The following is a 13,592-nucleotide window of genomic DNA, read 5'->3' as shown; positions in this document are numbered from 1 at the left end:
TAAGAAAAGGCATATTAAGGCAAATTGTTGGTTCAACCCTCAAAATAAGGGAAAAACTTCACAAACAGAGGCTAAGAAGGATAGAGAAGTAAAAGAGTTGCTATTGACAGCCTTAACAGGCTTAAATATGAAACAAAATGATAAAGGCATTTGGTACGTCGATTCTGGAGCAGCGACATACGTCCCAGGTGATGCGGGTAAACTCTTGAATCTTACTCCTTATGTCGGTAAGAGTAGCATAGTCACAGGAGATGGTTCTCATCACTCCATCTCACATATTGGAAATGTCAGTATACCCATGCCCAAGTCTCCTCTTAATCTTTCAAATGTTATTCATGCACCTAATATCCAGAAGAACATTGTTTCTGTCTCAAAACTTGTTAATGATGTTAATGCCTCAGTTGAATTTACTCCCTCTTCTGTTTATGTCAAGGATCTTCGCACGAGGGAGACATTCGCTGAGGGAAAGAGACAAGTCAACATGTATATCTTCCAAGAAGATCCCTCCTTCTCTGTTCCTTCTGTTGATTCACCCTTGAAGCCTCATCAACATTCATCTTTTGTTCCTTCTAAATATGTGTTTGTCATCTCTAAATGTAATAAGTCAACCCTTTGGCATAGTCGTTTGGGTCATTGTGGTCGTCATTTTATTGAAAAACTTGTTTCGAACAATTTCATTCTTAAGTCCAGTCTGGGTTCAGAAGCCAGTGAAATAAAGTGTCCCAGTTGTCATTTATGTAAGAGTCATGTTTTGTCTTTCAATTCAATTAATAAGAGAGCTTTAAGGCCTTTTAAGATCATATGTTCTGATGTCTCGGGCCCTGCCCCAATTGCTTCTGTTTCTGATAGCAGATATTACCTCATTTTTATTGATAGTTATTCACGTTATACTTGAATATTCTTCATGAAGCAGAAATCAGAAGTTTTTGGATTGTTTCAAAATTTTCATTCATTTGTCAAAAACCATTTCTCTACCAATATTCTCAATTTCCAATGTGATGGAGAAGGTGAGTTCTCTTCCAGTGATTTTGTTAGTTTCCTTCAACATAATGGAATAAAGAGAAGGGTGTCTTGCCCACATACACCTCAACAAAATGGAATTGCAGAGAGAAAGCATCAACATATTGTTGAGAGTGCAATGAGCATGATGCACGGGACTAATTTACCTATCACTCTATGGACAGAAGCTTTCCACTCCATAGTCCATCTGATAAATCGATTGCCCATGACCATTTTAGAAAATAAGTCACCATTTTTCTCTCTATTTGGAATACACCCTGATTATCATGAATTACGTGTGTTTGGATGTGTTTGCTATGTTCACGTTGACAACTTATTGAGAAATAAGTTTCAGGATAAAGCATTGAAGTGCAGGTTTGTGAGATATGCTGAAGACTATAAGGGGTATAGGTGTTATGATCCATTGAGCAAACACGTCAAAATATCGAGGAATGTCGTTTTTAACGAGATGAACTTTGACGATCAGCCCGTTAATCCAAGTTTTTATATTGCTAGTTCAAGTCCCAGTGTTGAGGTGTACGATCCATGGTTAAATTCAGAACTCTTCTCCAATGCTAGAGAAGATTGTCCTACAAATTGCAGCAAGAAGGAGATATGTCAGGAGTCATCAAATGTATCCCAACCAGAAGAGGTTATTAAACAAAACTTGGAGCCAGTAAGATATAAGGGTGTTGTATACACCCGGCGAGAGAAAGAGCAAGTGCCCTCATCCATTTCTTGTGATAATGATCTTGGTCCTTCTACTTCTGCTCCACAGATGTTGGACATAAGAAGATCCACCCGGACCCGACATCCGCTTGACAGGTGGGTAAGATATAAAAAAAATTCATTGGATTTCCAACTGTTCCTAACATCCATAAATAAAGAGGATGAGCCTCTCACATTTTATCAAGCTGCAAACTCTAGAAGATGGATCGAAGTAATGAATGAAGAAATGGAAGCTTTACATGAATGTGGTACATGAAAAGTTGTGCCTAGACCACTAGATAGAAATGTAGTTGGGTCAAGATGGGTGTACAAGATAAAATATAAACCAGATGGAAGCATTGAAAGGTATAAAGCTAGACTTGTAGCCAAAGGATTCACACAAGAACAAGGACAAGATTTTGATGAAACTTTCAGTCCTGTTGTTAAGATGGGAACCATTCATATTGTGTTGGATCTAGCCATTGAACATGGATGGACGTTGAGCCAGTTAGATGTAAAAAATGCTTTTTTACATGGGGACCTAAAAGAGGAAGTCTATATGGAAAAACCCACCGGGTATGCAGAACAAGATACCAATCACTATGTATGCAAGTTGAAAAGAGCTCTCTATGGATTAAAACAAGCTTCTCGGTCCTGGTTCGAGAGTTTTTCATTGAAAATACAGAAGCACGGTTTCTCTCGGTCTCTTCTAGATCACTCATTATTCATCTACAATGAACGAGATGTGACCACTCATCTATTAATATACATCGATGATATTATTATCACAGGGAACTACAGAAGCCATATTGAGGAAGTAAAGAAGCTATTAAATCATAGATTCAAAATGAAAGATCTTAGTGATCTGCGATATTTTATTGGGGTGGAAGTTGATAAAACGTGTGATGCACTTACTCTTACTCAACACAAATACACGATGGATATTCTTAGTAGGGCAGGCATGAAAGATTGTAATGTTAAAATATGTTGTATATATATATATTTATATATTTAGATTATGACATATACACATATATATATTGACATATATATGTCTATATGTCTATCTATATATATAAATATATATATTTATATTGTAATACCCGATAGGGGTATTTATGTCATTTCACATGTACACGCATATCCTAGATATGCTTCCTTTTCTTTTTCCTTTCTTATTCTTTTTCCTTTTTCTGTTTTTTTATTTATTTCTTTTTATTGTTAAAGGGGATCCCACATAGAGACGTTGGACCCCCCTCCAACGGTCATAAATATGACCGTTGGAGGGGCTCCAACGTCCCTATGGGAGCCCCTCCTTGGGTCCCTTGCTGTGTATAAATAAGGGGCATGGCCCCATGTATCTCTCAAGCTTCTTGTGAAGCATTTAGTGAATGAAATATATTTTTTTCTTCTTTGTGTGCTTGACCACCTTTTGTGGTTTATTGTGTGCCCTCTAGTGGCCTCTTGTGTTTGTGCGTGCTTCCGTGCTTGCTCTTGGAGTTCTTGCCTCTCTCGATTAGCACTTCATTACATGGTATCAAAGCCTTGGTTGAAAAAGCTTCATCGGATCCTCTTTTGACAAGCAATATCCTTCTCTTTCTTGCCTTCATAGTCTTCTTCTACAAATGGCAAACAAGGATGCAAAAATCGATCTCTCATTCAAATTGGATGGAACCAATTATCGCATGTGGGCAGCCGCAATGGAGAACAATCTCAAAGGTAAGAAACTTTGGGGTTATGTATGTGGAACCGTTCCGGAACCACAATTGAAGTTGACTAAATTTGAAGGTGATGAGGAAAAAGCATTAAATGAAGAAGAAAAGGAGAAGGCTATCCTTGACTATTCTTCTAAAATAGAAGATTGGGAAAGTGAGCATGCTAAAATATTAGCATGGTTCATGAACAATGTCGAATTGAAGATTTGTGCAAATCTTGCCAAATTCAAGAAGGCTAATGAAGCTTGGTCTTTTATGAAAGGCATGTACACTCAAAGAGACCTTGCTAGACACTTTTTTCTTCAAGAGAAGGTAAGGGCTACCAAGCAAGGTGATATGAGTATTAGGGACTACTATAGTGCCCTATCCTCTCTATGGGATGAACTTGTCCTTCTCGAACCTCAATGGGAAGGTAGTGCTATTGCCATGAGGCAAGAGCAAATGGAAAAAGAAAAGTTCTTTCAATTTATTCATGGGCTTCGCCCCGAATTTGAACAACTTAGAGGATCCCTTCTTCATAGGGCCTCTACTCCTCTAAGTGATATTTTAGCCGATTTATGTCAAGAAGAAACTCGTTTGGCTTTAAAACGAGATGTTGATGAAGTTCATGCCGTGTCTAGACCCGGCAACAATGTAAGAACTTATAAACCACCACATTTTTGGAAGAATAATGGTGGTGGAGGAAGGAAAATCGTTTGTCATAATTGTAATGAACCGGGCCATATTCGTCCGGATTGCCCCAAGTTCAAGAAGAAGGTGGCTTCCGTTGGTGAAACTCCTCCAAGCGCCAATGAAGATTCAAAGAAGGATGGAGACATAAAGGAGTCTATCGCTCATCTAACTGAAACTCTCCAACAATTCATAAAGATGAACTCTTCATCATCGTCTTCACCCTCCACGTCCGGCGCCGCCATCTCCTCTTTTCCAGGTATGACCTCTTGGATTCTTGACTCGGGTGCCTCATTTCATATGACCCCAAATGCATCACTTTTGTCAAAACCAAGTCTCAATAAATTTAAATCATATGTCTCCACTGCCGATGGAACATCCTTGGGTGTTGAAGGCATTGGAAATCTTGAGAAAATCTATGACCAAAATAAAGAATTTTTTGTTCCCAAAATCCGTATTATTCCAAAACTTAACCTAAATCTTTTTTCCGTGTCTCAAATTACCGATTTTGAGTGTAATGTCTCCTTTTCACCTACTCATTGCTATGTGCAGGATCTCCGGTCCGGAAAGCGGATTGGGCAAGGCCGTAGAAGAGGGGATCTTTACTATATGGATTTTTTGTCTTTGCCATCCAAATCATTTTGTAATCATGTCCAAACTAAAGATATTGAGACTTGGCATAAGAGGCTTGGACATCCTAGTATTTCCAAGTTAAATCTCTTTCCATTTTTGGAAAAAATTTGTAATACAAATACATTTACATGTAATGATTGCATTCTTGGAAAGATTCACTCTCTTCCATATTCACATAGTAATTTTGTGTCAAAAAGACCTTTTGAACTTGTGCATTCCGATGTATGGGGGCCGGCACCCGTTATGTCCAAAGGAGGTTATTCTTACTATGTCTCTTTTATTGATGATTTTACTAGATATACTTGGGTTTACATTATTAAAAATAAATCCGATGTCTTCACTAATTTTAAAGAATTTCATGTTCTTATTCAAAACCAATTTCAAAACAATATAGCCATATTTAGATCAGACTCGGGAGGAGAGTACATGTCTAAAGATTTTCAAAATTACTTTAAAATAAATGGAATTGTGCACCAACGTTCTTGTCCTAAAACTCCGCAACAAAATGGTCTTGCGGAAAGGAAACATAGACATTTAATTGAAACCACAAGAACTCTTCTTGTGTCAAAAAAAGTTCCCAAAAACTTTTGGGCCGAAGCCCTTCTTACCACAACATATCTTATAAATCGTATGCCTTCCTCCTCTTTAAAAAATATTTCACCTTTTGAAAAACTATTTCAAATTACTCCAGATTTTAATAGACTAAGAATCTTTGGATGCAAATGCTTTGTACTTAGTCAAGGACAAGATAAATTGTCTCCTAAAGCTCTTGAATGTGTATTCATTGGCTATGGTGAGAATCAAAAAGGCTATAGATGCTATGATATTCGAAATAATAAATTGTATGTGTCAAGAAATGTGAACTTCGTTGAAGAACAAAATGGTTTCGATATCCACACATCTAGGGAAGACATTGATTATTCGTTTCTATTTGACTTAGCTCCTAGACTTGAACCCCCTGAGGCAATTATTTGTGATACTACTTGTGATGGCATCTTACACTATAATGATATCTCACAACAAGATAATGGTTCCCAAAATGAAAGTCTAAATGATATAAATGTATATACCCGGCGGTTAGGAAATGAACATCAACCTGCTATTGACAGATACTCTCAAGACTTCTCCTTAGAAGAATCTATTGACGACAATCCACCTAGGAGATCTTCTCGTACTAGTAGGCCACCACAAAAATTTGTCTTATGAATCCTTTTCTCCGAATTATAGGTCTTGCCTTATGTTAATACATTCATACCATGAACCTTCGCCATTTAAGGAAGCTAAAAATCATCCACATTGGATTGAAGCTATGAAAATTGAGTTAGAGGCTCTTAATAAAGCCCAAACCTGGAGCATTATTCCTCAACCACTAGGAAAAAAAACAATTGGGTGTAGATGGGTATATAAAGTCAAAACCAAATGTGACGGATCCCTAGAAAGATACAAAGCTCGCTTGGTTGCAAAAGGCTACGCCCAAGAATATGGGATTGATTATGAAGAAACCTTTGCTCCTGTAGCTAGGATGACTAGTGTACGAACCTTAATTGCTCTAGCTTCCATTAAGCAATGGCCGATATATCAACTTGATGTTAAAAACGCGTTCCTAAATGGAAATCTGTGTGAAGAAGTTCTTATGGATCCTCCGCCGGGTCTTGAAATTGGGAAAGGAAATATTCTAAAGTTGAATAAAGCTCTCTATGGTCTTAAACAAGCACCAAAAGCTTGGTATGATCTTTTTAGCAAAGTAGTGCTTGATAATGGCTTTTCTTCATGTTACACCGCTACTGCTTTGTTTGTTAAATCCTCTAATGAATACATAACTATCTTATTGCTATATGTTGATGATATGATTATCACAGGTAATGATAAGAAAGGTATTGACCTTATTAAAAATATTCTTAAGAAAATTTTTGATATGTCTGACCTGGGTTTTCTAAGGTATTTTTTAGGTATTGAAGTTGCATACTCCCCCAAGGGGTATGTCCTATCTCAGATGAAGCTTGCCTCTGACATTATTGCTAGGTCTGGGCTGACAGATGACAAAAGGGTGGAGACTCCAGAAGTCATCAATGCCAAGATGAGAGCCAGTGATGGCACTCCTTTAGCAGATCCCACGCCTTACCATCAACTGATTGGATCTCTAACGTATTTATCTATCACCAGGCCCGACATTTCTCATGCAGTTCATAGTGCAAGCCAATTTCAGACTGCTCCCTCTACTATTCATATGGCAACAGTAATGAGGATTATCAGATACTTGAAAAATTTCATAACTAAGGGAGTATTCTTATCCTCTTCTTCACCTCTTACTTTACTTGTGTATACTGACTCCGATTGGGGGGGTAACCCCGATGATCGTATTTCTACCACAGGTTATTGTGTGTTTCTTGGTGATTCACTTATCTCATGGAGGTATAAGAAGCAGCATAAAGTCTCTCTCTCGTCTACCGAAGCAGAATATCGTGCGATGGCCACTACCACAACTGAGATTGTATGGTTAAGACGCTTGCTTAAGGATATGGGTGTCTCCTTCTCAACTCCTTCAAAGTTGTGTTGCGACAACAAGAGCTCTATCTATATTGCTAGCAATCACACCTTTCATGAACGAACAAAGCACAGTGAGATGGACTGTCATTATGTTCGTGATGAGTTCTTACGGGGCACCATTCAACTCCCATATGTTCCTACTAAATATCAGCTGGCGGATTTCTTCACCAAAGCCTTGCCATCGCCTCGCTTCTTATTTCTCCTTAGCAAACTCTCGGTGATTTCCCCGTGTGTTTGACGGGGGGTGTTAAAATATGTTGTATATATATATATATATATATATATATATATATATTTATATATTTAGATTATGACATATACACATATATATTGACATATATATGTCTATATGTCTATCTATATATATAAATATATATATTTATATTGTAATACCCGATAGGGGTATTTATGTCATTTCACATGTACACGCATATCCTAGATATGCTTCCTTTTCTTTTTCCTTTCTTATTCTTTTTCCTTTTTCTGTTTTTTTATTTATTTCTTTTTATTGTTAAAGGGGGTCCCACATAGAGACGTTGGACCCCCCTCCAACGGTCATAAATATGACCGTTGGAGGGGCTCCAACGTCCCTATGGGAGCCCCTCCTTGGGTCCCTTGCTGTGTATAAATAAGGGGCATGGCCCCATGTATCTCTCAAGCTTCTTGTGAAGCATTTAGTGAATGAAATATATTTTTTTCTTCTTTGTGTGCTTGACCACCTTTTGTGGTTTATTGTGTGGCCTCTTGTGTTTGTGCGTGCTTCCGTGCTTGCTCTTGGAGTTCTTGCCTCTCTCGATTAGCACTTCATTACATGTAAGTCATTGGCAACTCCAAGCATCATCCATCAAAAATTGAGTTCTAAAGAAGGGGATTTATATGAAGATCCCACTAGATATCGTAGCATCGTGGGCATGTTACAATATATGACCTTCACTAGACCCGACATAGTCTATTCGGTAAATCAAGTATCTCAGTTTATGCATGAACCTCATACATCGCACATGGAGGCAGTTAAGTGAATACTTCGTTATCTAAAGGGTACAATTGGTGATGGGTTGGTGTACAAGAAAAGTGAATTAAATAAAGGTGCCATGAAATCATTATCTATGTTGATGTTGATTGGGCGGGTGACTCAGTTGAACGACGGTCTGGTTATTGTTGTTTCATTGGATCGAACATGGTCTCTTAGAGTAGCAGAAAGCAAAAGGCAAATGTTAGGTCAAGTACAAAGGCTGAATATAGATCGATGGCTGCTGCCACTGCTGAAACTATGTGAATAAGACATCTCCTAACAGAGATGGGAGAACCGATTATTCGATCACTTTTGTTGTGTGATAATCAAAGTGCCATCAATATGTCCTTTAACCCCATCTATCATAGTTGAGCAAAGCATATTGAGATAGATCAACATTTCGTCAGGAAAAAGGTTGAAGAAAAGGAGATTGAGCCTATGTTTGTGAGAACTGAGGAGCAAGTTGCAGATATATTCACCAAAGGACTAACAAAGGACAGATTCTGGTTTCTAAAAGGCAAGTTGTTCATGGTCCAAGACCATGCACAACTTGAGGGAGGCTGAAAAGAAGTCGTTTCAGGTTCTTGAACCCAAGTCGGGTCTGTGCATGACCAGACCCGATTTCTGTATTGGATTGGATCCAGATCCAAATGATGAAAGTCTGATATAATTATGTATTTTATTAGAGGGTAGTTTAGTACCCTAAAATTATGTATTAGTTATATAATCAATCTCTAATACAATGAAAAAACACGTTGAAAAAACACGACTAAACTACCCTCTTTAATTTTTTATTGTGTTTTGCAGCCTCCTCTTCTTCAATTTTCGTTCTCTTCTTTCCTGCGTAGGTGAATGTGGAGATCTTCACGTTTTGACAGTTCTGATACCATGTAAGGAAATAGAACTTCAAAAGCAACTCCGAAGACAAGCTCACAAAGGATCTCTTAATGAACACAAGAGTTCATTCAATATACTCACAAGAACCACAAAAAATACTCAAGAGTATATACACCAAGAAGGAAAAGAGGATAACTATATCACTCATGTGGGGAAAACCCACTCCAAAAAGAATACATAATGCATGGGGTATGACCCCATATTTATACATGAAAGGAAGGGGCTAGAAAGAGCCGTTGGAGGGTCCAACAACTCTTACATGCTTTTGCTTTTTGACTTAGTCAAAAAGCAAAAGTCTAAAGGATGTCCAAAGTTATTTGCTTTTTGCTTTTTGACTTGGTCAAAAAGCATAAGCTTACACTAGTCCAAAAACCAAAAAAATAAAACTAACTAGTTGTCCTAATGTAACTAAACTAGAAAACAAATAAAAGATTACATATGATATGATATTTACATATGAGATTACAACTTTTAACAGTTATTGTGTGTTTAGGGATACCACTTGTGATCCCTCATTTCATTACATAGAGATGGTAATTGTGGTTGAATGTAATGAGAAAAAATGGAAAAAGCAAGTATCAATAGGTTCCAATAGATAAGTAAAATAATTAAATTACAGAAGTAATGCTTCTAAACTCATTTCATCATCATGAAGACCCAACATGGAGTGTTAGTCTCTTTCTCTCTACATTCCTCTAAAGTTAACACTTAGTGGCCCCACACACTTTGTCTCAACTCTCAATTTTCATCACCACTCCAAGTTGCTAGTATTTACTCCTTGTCCAAATTCCTTTCATGAAATGCTGCTTCAGATCTGTGCAGAATTTGGCCCATCATCTCAAAAAATATGTCAAGGTTCCTGTTTACTCACTACCTCTAAAACTCCTCCAATATACTTTGAGAGAAAGTAAACAAAGGGAGTAACCATTCTCACTTGTTAATAAGGCGAATGGACAAACATGTACAGACATACAACTACTGGTATAGTCAATGACTGAGTTTCTCCTCTAAAAGTATAACCTACAGGCACAACTACAACACAATAAAAGAAAGGCAGTGGTATGTAGACATAGAATTTCCATCATGTCATGCTACCATTTATACAAGCTTGGGTATAGTGAAAAAAAGCTCCATACACAGACATGCACATATGCATACACAATAAATTTGTGTATTTGTTGAATACAAAATACGTGGACATTTCCTTGAAGGAAGTAGTGTGAATGAGTTGGGAAGACATGAGTATGGCTTAACAAATGTACTATGGTATTGGGCCTTTTGCAGGCTCGGTCAGACTCAAGCCTGGAGTGTTTAAGAAATAATAGTGGGAAAATGTGGGCTAGCAGTTTTCAAGTTTGACCTTTGTGATGATGGGTTAAACAGGCTATCACCAATTTCCTATTTATTCTGTGACTTATTAGGATGTTGTCCAGTATTTATCAGATTAAAATTTATTCTTTGAGATTATGAAATTTAACACCAGGAAACAAAAGAAAAACATAATAAAACATAGAATAGATCGCCTAGGTCAAGTAGGATGTCCAATATTCATATTCAAATTCACTTCCACTCCCACAAGTACATCTTAAAATAAGAAATACAAATAAAGTCATGCAGCTAACAAATTATACAAAGACAAGCAGCAATAAAGAAAATTTAAAGCTTAAGATTATTTAAAGATGATGGATAAATCCATGGGTACGCTGACCACCATATTTGTCATATTTTCATGTTGTGTCCGCTCTGTTTCATGTCAACAAGGTTATGCATTAATTTCACTATGTAGCAGGCCATGCTAAAGCTATGGCTCCTCGTGAAATAAATGGACATTTTCATTTAAGAAGCCAAGCACAACATGTGTTCCTCGAAAAAGACATCTAATAAGCCCTTCAGTGCAATCAAAATTTTAAGATTTGAGCAGTTGACACTCTTATAAATTACCTTTAAGCTTATATATAATGTATGAACCCCAGATTTGGAAGCCACATCAAACAAATAGTACTAGGATCAATGGCTCACTTGACCTTGTCTTTGGCTTATAAACACTAGAAGGCCGATCTCAATGTACGATGTTTTAAGTAACACTTTCACTTAATGCAAACTATGGTTTAAACAGATTAAAATGTGAAGCAGGTTCGTTCAGATTTAAACATCTGAAACCAGGATAAATCACAGGTTAAACAAGATAACAGATTAATCAAACACTTTGAAAATAAATAAACAGAAAGAATCAAGTGAATTTTTTCATCTTTAAAAATTAACAAGTTCAAACAACATTTTTAAATAGATTGATATAAAGCACGTTTCAAGGAAACAGATGTAAGCATAAATGACTAGGAGAGATCAACAAAAGAAACCAAATCAGAAGGTGAAATTTGCAGGGAATATTATCGAACAATTCGATCTCGATAACCTGTGAATTAAAATCCTGCCGATACTAAACGCAAACATGATCAACATCAGAAACATTTCTGAAACTATCGAACATAACTGAAGCACAAGCAAAAGGCATATCGATCATCGATCTCGTCAGCTTTAATCGCCGATCTAATTGCGGTTCATCAATGCTCATAAAAAAATCAGATGAAACATCATGATCATGGTCTCAAACTCTGATCGAATTCCCTTTAGATGAATAACTCGTTCTCTACATCTTCAAACGAAATCCGCAAGAACGAAAGGATCAATATCAACATTACAACATTGATTACAAATAAGATACCATGGTAACTTCACAAAAATCACGCATAACTTTTCGAAGAAGGAAATTACAACGAATAACGAGCCAAAAGGCTCTAAAAATCACACCTTTTTACCCATCAGAATCGAGTCTGGCTATAGAAAATCTCGACTTTCAATATCCCGGCTTGCCAAGATCTCGAAATTTCAAAATTCCGGAACCCCAGAGAGACACACAGCGGTTACTTTCGCCGGAATCTCGCCGGGCAACGGCCGAGCATCGCCGGGAGAGGAAGCTGGAGCTCAAATATCACAGATTCACAATCAGAACACATAATCCAAATCTTTAATCCAAATCTTTTGAAAAACAATAAATAAATAATCCCTATAGGGCCCGTGAACAACGTGCCTTTCTTTCTTTCTATTTTTTGACTCCTAAAGTTATGCAAACGAATAGGATCCAGGTCAGTTAAATACATACCAAAGTTGGATCCCTGTAGTGTCCAAACAGCCAAAAATCATAAGAGTAGTATACCAGATCTGGTCGAACTTAGTTTCCACGGAAAATAGAATGAAAAGATGAGGTGCAATATAATTGGACAAATATTTGTGCATTAAAAATCTCATCACCTTCCATCTTGGGGACCAGGCCTGTCAGATGTGGGGCTCAAAGAGACCAACGGTGTCATGGTCTTTTTCTAAGACCGTGCGATGCTTATGATGCGAACTGGGCAATCCTGCAAGACAAAAGCGGCATGCTGAAGCAATTATGACACGATGCTTTGAGAGAAGACACCAAAAAGCAAAAGCGATGTATGAAAGGCAACTATTGAAGGTCATTTGAGAGGCCCAACAACCTGCCAACAAAACAAGCGGTGCTCGAGCACGCAGCCGAATGAGGCAAAGGCACAATGTTCAAGAATTCAAATTGAACTCATAAATTGATCAAACAACACTTATAGATGCGATACGTACTCACTGTGAAACAACATATACTTGTTCTTTACTGTAATCTCGTTGAGCGTCCGATAGTCTACGGATAAACTTGTTTGACCCAAAGAATTAATGCACAAATGAATGTTGTGCCATGTGATTGCACCAGATCCTAAGGCTCTTGTTGGAAAAATGAGTAGGAATAAAAGGGTGCAATGTGATTACACACTTTCATTGTGCCCGCTACACCTGACCACCCCTCCATTATTTTATTGGCCTCAAACTGACAAGCCCTAATTACAAGATGGAGGGTGATCAGGCGCAGTGGCACACTAAAAAAGTATTTTTAGGATACCATACTTTCCACGTAGAATAGGTTTCATCTTACGTTCAACCCTAGCAGCCCAATCAAGGGCTATAATTGGTCTACATTTCACCTTTATGTGGACTGATTCTAGCCATCCAGATGCTTCAGCTGGACGGATGAAACCCGTCTTCTGTGTCTTTTGTCAAAGGATGACATACTTTTTATGTAAATTTTCCCTTGAGGGGGTCTGATTTCTTTTCCGCAGGCGATAATTCCAAGACATGCGTTGCATGCCTAATCGTGGCTGTCAATGGGTCGGGTCGGGTCGGGTCGGGCCCATATAACTAATAATCGGGTTCAGGTTTTGTTGAGTCACGAAAGTAGACGCTAAATCGCAGACCCACATAATTTAAAAATTATTTTTATTAATATATATATATATATATATATATATAGTCGGTTCAGGTACCCGGCAATAAAAAAATAAATGTTG

At 37.6% G+C, this 13,592-nt stretch overlaps 1 protein-coding gene across 3 annotated transcripts in view; it reads right to left on the bottom strand.

Moving 5' to 3' along the window:
• Nucleotides 1-12,402, bottom strand: part of MHX (magnesium/proton exchanger) — a 94,822-nt gene extending 82,420 nt beyond the window's left edge. Inside the window, exons 1-2 of one of the 3 annotated variants that reach the window (XM_089996352.1) lie at nucleotides 12,341-12,402; nucleotides 11,989-12,155 (exon numbers count right to left, since the gene is read on the bottom strand). The gene's annotated coding sequence lies outside the window, so the exon portion shown is untranslated. Of the gene's footprint in view, nucleotides 1-11,988; nucleotides 12,189-12,340 lie in introns of those variants that run through there. The other 2 variants (XM_089996354.1, XM_089996353.1) reach the window with 2 other exon arrangements.
• Between the last annotated feature and the right edge of the window lie 1,190 nt (nucleotides 12,403-13,592).

The sequence above is a fragment of the Nuphar pumila genome, chromosome 2 (genome assembly GCF_984573655.1).
Source record: "Nuphar pumila chromosome 2, dmNupPumi1.hap1.1, whole genome shotgun sequence".
Taxonomy (NCBI): Eukaryota; Viridiplantae; Streptophyta; class Magnoliopsida; order Nymphaeales; family Nymphaeaceae; genus Nuphar; species Nuphar pumila.
The sequence above is the reverse complement of the archived record's forward strand: the minus strand, read 5'-3'. Positions and strand labels throughout refer to the sequence as shown.